This window comes from Glycine soja, chromosome 15, assembly GCF_004193775.1.
Source record: "Glycine soja cultivar W05 chromosome 15, ASM419377v2, whole genome shotgun sequence".
NCBI lineage: Eukaryota > Viridiplantae > Streptophyta > Magnoliopsida > Fabales > Fabaceae > Glycine > Glycine soja.
The window spans coordinates 30614533-30621137 of NC_041016.1; the positions used below are offsets into that span (position 1 = coordinate 30614533).

General features: G+C 30.9%; 1 long non-coding RNA gene across 1 annotated transcript; it reads right to left on the reverse strand.

Moving 5' to 3' along the window:
- Nucleotides 1–1492: 1492 nt before the first annotated feature.
- Nucleotides 1493–5938, reverse strand: LOC114386607. Its single transcript, XR_003661124.1, has 7 exons — nucleotides 5749–5938; nucleotides 5241–5288; nucleotides 5115–5160; nucleotides 4807–5003; nucleotides 3948–4018; nucleotides 2853–3199; nucleotides 1493–1946 (listed from the first exon to the last, which is right to left on the reverse strand). It is a non-coding gene; the product is annotated as an uncharacterized LOC114386607 (long non-coding RNA).
- Between the last annotated feature and the right edge of the window lie 667 nt (nucleotides 5939–6605).

A 6605-nucleotide genomic window follows, 5' to 3' on the forward strand; every position in this document is an offset into this window, starting at 1 on the left:
AGGGTGGCGGTGTCTTTGCCTCAAATTGTAGAAAACAGGTGATATTGCTCCACCCGTAATCATGACTTCGTCAAACAAAAAGAAACATACATATTTCATCAATATAAGGTAAAAAATAATTATGATTATCAAAACAATTAAGCTTTAAAATTGCCACAAGTACAAAGCATCAAAATTGGTTGGAAAAGAAGAGGCAAGTCATATCCAATCACAGGCAAATCAAGAGTGGATAAACTTCCACACAAACACCTATAAGAGAAGAAAATATGAAGATAAAAGCAAAGTGCATAAGTAGTTTTTAACTTTTGGGAGAAGCTCAATTCATTTTATCCTTTTTACTTTCACAATCTAGAAGTAATACCCTAATGACAGAGTGGAAGAAAACATGAATTATTGTAACAAATCATAAAACCTAACAACATTCCTTCATAACAAAAGACCTTAACTTTAATCAAAGTTACCTGAATGAAACTACTAGCCAATTGAAAGTCTCTGATGATACCGGTATAACAATATTCCCAATGTTCGATTGAGATGCATAACAAATTCTAAACACAATAGCATCTGAACTCCTTCACACCCAAAATGTAAAATATGGCTTACATACCCCCAATGTTGGATACCCTTTGCAAACACACTTTTAATTTTGAAATCAAGCTCACAACTTGAAGGAAGGGTTTCAAACCTATACCATCACAATGACTTTTATCCCACAAAATATCATTTAGCATGATCCTCTCCTCAAAGAAATTAAACAGGTAACCATATTTATAATTTATTTACTTTTTTTTCCACTAATTAATACTTTTATTAAAAAAGGAGTCCACTTCACCACAACAAACAACATCAAATGAGTGAGATGGAGAACTAATTATAAGTCAAAGCCCAAAGCTACAAGCATCCAACAAGTTAAAAGGTGCATCTTCATCATTTAATGGAGAACTTTTTTGTCACAGGTCGAAGTCCAAAGCTACAAGCATCCGAGAAGTCAAAATATGCATCTTCATCATCAAATGAATTTTATTCAATCTCAAAGAGTTCATTAAGGAGAAAGACGAATAAATAAATTGTTTTGACATCAAAGTTTAAAAAGAAGCACTCAAAAGAAAACAAAATTCAACATCAGGTCACCAACAAAAGGAAATAAATACAAAAAGTCTATTTAAATGAAAAAATTTCGGTGTTTTATTCACATCACTTTTATGTGCTTTATCATTATGATTGACTATTTTTCTTTCATTAAATATATATTTTTTAGTTATTTTATTATGTCAATTTCACTTTATTCTAATATTGTTCTTATAAAAATTATACACAACGCTTACTTCTATCTTCACGTTAATCAACTTTAGTTCAATGGTCAGCCTCCAATTTTGAAATATTTCCTTATAAATATAATGATAAAGAAAAAATATCTTAATTTATATGTAATTTTTTTATCTCCCTTAACAAAAAATAATATAAAATATCATTGACAGTTATACTTTTAAATTTGATTTAGTAAATAAATAATTTATTTAAATATTTCTTTAATGATTTACAAATCCACACAACGCGTGGATATTTGTCTAGTTTGAGTAACACTACTAGAAAGCGCACTTTTTACATCGGTCAAAAACGACATTCTACATCGGTGCTCAACCGATGTAGAATACGACGTCGTTGTTAGTGTTATGTTTCAACATCATTCCAAAATCCACCGTTGTAGAAATATAATGTTTTCTACATCGGTCCTCAGCCCACCACCGATGTGGAAATTACATCTTCTAAGTCGGTCATCCCTTGGTTAACGATGTAGAATATGTCTGTTTCCACATCGGTGCTGATGTCAGGAACGATGTGGAAATATGTAGTTTCTAAGACGATGCTGACGTCAGCACCATCTTAGAAACTACATATTTCTACATCATTGCTTACATCAGCACCGATGTTAAATGTTGAATTACCTACAAATAAATTTTAGATAAATTAAATCAATATTACGATATTATCAATATTGCTAATAATCAATAAATATTATTATATAATATTAAAATCAATATTTATAATTAGAAAATTATTTTATATCTTACTAATAATCAATAAATATTAGTAACATATAAAATAGTTTTCTAATTATAAATATTAACTTTAATATGAAAAGCTGCATATTTATAATTATAATATTATCTAAGTAATAATCAACAAATATAATTAAACATTCATGAAACTAAGTATATAGTTGCTGATTGGATAATTACCATTGGTATGACTTTGAAGATAATTATATAAAAATCATCATTATCCTTTAAAAATCACACAATATACACAATATATTTCCATAAAGAAGAAACCACACAATATACACAAAGCACATTATAATATTATGGTCTTCTAAGAAAATAAAAATTATGGGAGAGAGAGAAACCTGTATGTTCTATTTAGATACTTTATTACTAAGTTTTTAAGTAACTTATCATGAGAGCCATCTTAAATTAGATTCATATCATATAAACAAGCTAGTCAAACTAGCTTAATTAGTACTATAATACATAGTTTTAATTATCGTAATCGGTTAGACATAACTAAAATCTTTTTCCTTAAAAAAAAACTAAAAACTTTAATCAAATAAATCTTTTTAATTAGAATAAAAATAAATCTCATAATAAATAACATGCAATAAAATGTGAAACTGTTCTCAATCCTTCCTACCATGTCATTTTCCCAAGATAGATATATATCTACTACTTCCTAACAACTAAAAGAAATGGGAAATTTACAAAGAAGCAAATTAAATTTTTTGTTAACGTCTCTCCCCTGATTTTAATGGTAATATGCTATAAAAAATATTAAGAAAACCAATGTTCACTTACCATTGAAAAGGCGAGACATCTGGGCAGCTCAAAAAAATATACTGTCCACTAGAGTACTTAAATCCTTGTGGTTTAGACATGTGCAAGGCCAAGACACTTCCTGGGTACACTGCAACCTGAATTTTAAGAAGAAAATGTTAAAATTTTAGTATAAGGTCATTTAATAGCAAAAATGAAATTAATTCAAAGAGAGAAGGTAAAATTTATCAAAGGAAATAACAAGGCATTAGAAAACTTATCTTCACTATTTCCATTTTGTTCGAATCTTCTTCTTTGTTTAGCATAGTGTATCACTTTGTTGTCTTCAAATTCAACTTTAGCCCAGCCAATGTCATCTTGAATATATTCTTGAAATCAACCGCGTGCATAGGCAGATATTTAGCTTTCAGGCTATCTAAATGATTATGTAAGATCATTTTTTATTAACAGCATCATCCTAAATTTTGATTAATGTAAGATCAATTTCATGACCTATCTCATATCCTATAAGACAAAATTCGTGACCTATCTCATATTTCCTAATATCTAGTTCAAAAAAAGGATGGGGAGCTAGTTCATACCTACTAAATGTCATTCTTCCTCTTTGGAAAAATCTCAAACTATTAACCCCAAATGACGCACAAAGCACTTCATGAGTTCACTTTTATATTTCCAATATTTAAATAATCAATGTTCTTTTCTTATTTCTTACATAAAACATATACCTTATCATTTCCAGCACATCACAAACAAGAAAAAAAAAATCCTCCAAACCAGCAATTGCCAAGGGAGAGCTAGAAAAGCACTACAAGAAACGTCTTTTAAGGAGTCATGGATGAAACACTTATGTTATGTTTCTTGCCTGTGGCTCTATATAAATATAATACATACTCTATCTGAATCTAAGATCACAATTACCAAGTTATTTAGTTGGCAACCAAATATATATTTCGTTTGAAATGTAAGCCTTGAAATCAAGCATGTCAAATATATATTCTGATATATTAATTCTCAGGATGGCTGCATTAGGTGGGCCCCATAGTTTAAAAAACCAAGCTTAAATATAATTGGTCACTTCAAATTAGTAACTTGAGTAGAGTCAAGGAAGGAACCAACCTCTTCAAGCCTTTATTATCTACTACTGCTTGGTACCTAATAGCATTGAATCCATAAGCAATTGCCACATCCTATAGATTAAAGAAAAACAAGAATAAAAAAGACATGCTTTCTCAGTGAAATGTAGCTAGAAATACAATTCATGAGATTAAAGCAACTGCACATTATAGGGTAATACGAAGTGCAATATGTTTATACTGATAGAATGTTTTTTAAAAAAATACTAAGATTGATACTTATAAAAATATTCAAGAGATTAAAACTAAATTTATTCATATTTACATGTAACCAGTACACATTCAATTGCAGATTCATGTAACCAGTCCAGATTCAATTCAACTATATGTATCAAATTCCAAATGTGTCCGCTACCAAGATGTTTGTCTTAAAGAAGGCATGTGAAAAATTAAGAATACAAAATAATATCTTCCTAAAGCAGAGAAAACAAGGGAGGGAATGAAACCAAAATTAATATATCAACTCAAAATTTCTCTCCCATCAACCTACATATTCCATATATAGAACCAAGAAACACAAATGCCAAACTTGGTGTGGAGATTACCGTCCTACTCTAAAACATAGGCACCACAAATCCAACAAAAAGACCACAAACAGACAACAATAAACTTTGAAATTACAATCTCAGATTGTCATCATACCGTTTCAATATCATATCCACACTGACCTGTATATCTAAGTTTTGACCAAATTAAAATTACAAAAATAAAAAATAACATCAACAAACTTTAAAAAAATTTAACAAACATGAAAATTTATAATTAAACGACGGTGTAATGTTTTTTGTGCATATTATATTTATTTTTTAAATTTGAACAAACTATTAGGAATTGATACATACTCTGTCATATTTTTGTTCTCTCTTAAGATTGGCTAAACCACCATAGAGGAGTGCACTGCCAAGAACCAAGAGAAGGTTTGAGAGAATGGAACCCAGCAGGGACAACTTCACAGCATGAACTTTGTTCTGGTGAAGTGCTAATCATGCTATGATCATCTCGGTTGCATTTGCACATGTTGCATTCGAAAGCCCTCCAACTGAATTAACATCCACACAAACCAAAAACCAAATTGGTTAATTTTTTTTTACCATACACTATAATATGCAAAGTAAATCTCTGTGCATAATGAATTTTGGTTCTATAGTACCTGTTGGGCCGGTGAAATATGCAATTTGCCTTGAAGTTTTTGAGTACTAAGAATTAAAAAATAAGTTATAAACATATATAAAATTGTAGTGAGTCTATAGAGTTAGGAGATGACATGCAAACTTACTCAGTCAGGAAGCCAACATGTTCAGCTAGCGGAGCAAGTCCAAGTAGGCTGAAAGCAAAAAAAAAGTAGGAAATGTAGCAAAAAAAAAAGACGTGTCTCATTCAAATTACGAATGGAATCTAGGATTAACTTCCAATTTTTCTTGCCATATTTGTACATAAAAAACAAACTTTAACAAGAATAGGAAATGTAGCGGGCTCGGATTCGCAGAGTGAAGCAGGCACTGAGCGCACTCCTGGTTTAGGGAATAGATCTGCTGCATGAAGGGGCTTTAGTGTACAAATCTGGCATTATTTCAGTGGCGGCGCACGATTGCGATAGTGTTCGGGTGATTGTGGTGTCACTGGTGGTAGCATGCGGAAGCGGTGGTATTTGGATGGTGGTGGTCGTGCGAATTTGGTGGTGTTGCGATGGTTGGAAGGTCAAAGATGAATGGAGGCGCCGACTGTTGATTATGGTAGATGTGGTTCAACAAAAAAGAAGATGAATACAAGCAAGAGGAAAATACCTTCTTCGGCGCCGTGATTTGAGAGTTATGAACATTTTTGCCGTGGAGTTCTCTCCATCTGGTTTTTCCCTAAATCATTTTGGGACTTTTGATTTATCTCTCAATCTGGGAAAATCCTTCTCATCATTCTTGGAGTTTATGGGAAGAAGTCGAGGGCACGGGAAGCACAATGGACAGTGGAATTCCAACAGGCACGAGAAGCACAATGGAAGGAGAAGTGGAATTCGAGCAACCACTAGCAATAAAAATTTAATTTATTATTTAACTTAAATTAAAGATGGTCAATAGTAAAGACTGTCTTAGTAATTATAAAAGCAAATACGGTTTTGCAAACACCGTGGTAAACACTTTTATCAAATACGGGTTTTATATGACCGTCTTAAAAAAGTTATATTTAATTTCAAAAATGCCATTACTTATTTTCTACATCGTTTTTTCAAAAACCGACTTAAATTTAACGATGTTAAAACATCTTTTTTTTACTAGTGTGCTATCAAAATAAACAAATTTATATTCTATACCTTCCCGGAGTAAAGTCTAAGGGGATTTTTATATTATATATATATATATACACTTTTAAGATTAAGAAAGCGAAATAGCTAAATTAAAATCTTTAACTAGTAAATAAAAAAAATCAAACAAACAAGGAAAACAAAGAAGTTTAACAAAAAATATCAAATTATCAACGGAAAGAGAGGGATTCGAACCCTGGGTACTAAAATTTGTACAATGGATGATGCTTTAGTCCACTCAACCATCTCTCCCCAATTGAAAAATAGAATTACTTTGTTTATGTTATATCACATAAACAAGAAGAGCAAAAAGTGGAGCTTGAAAAAAAAGACTTCTTTTTATCT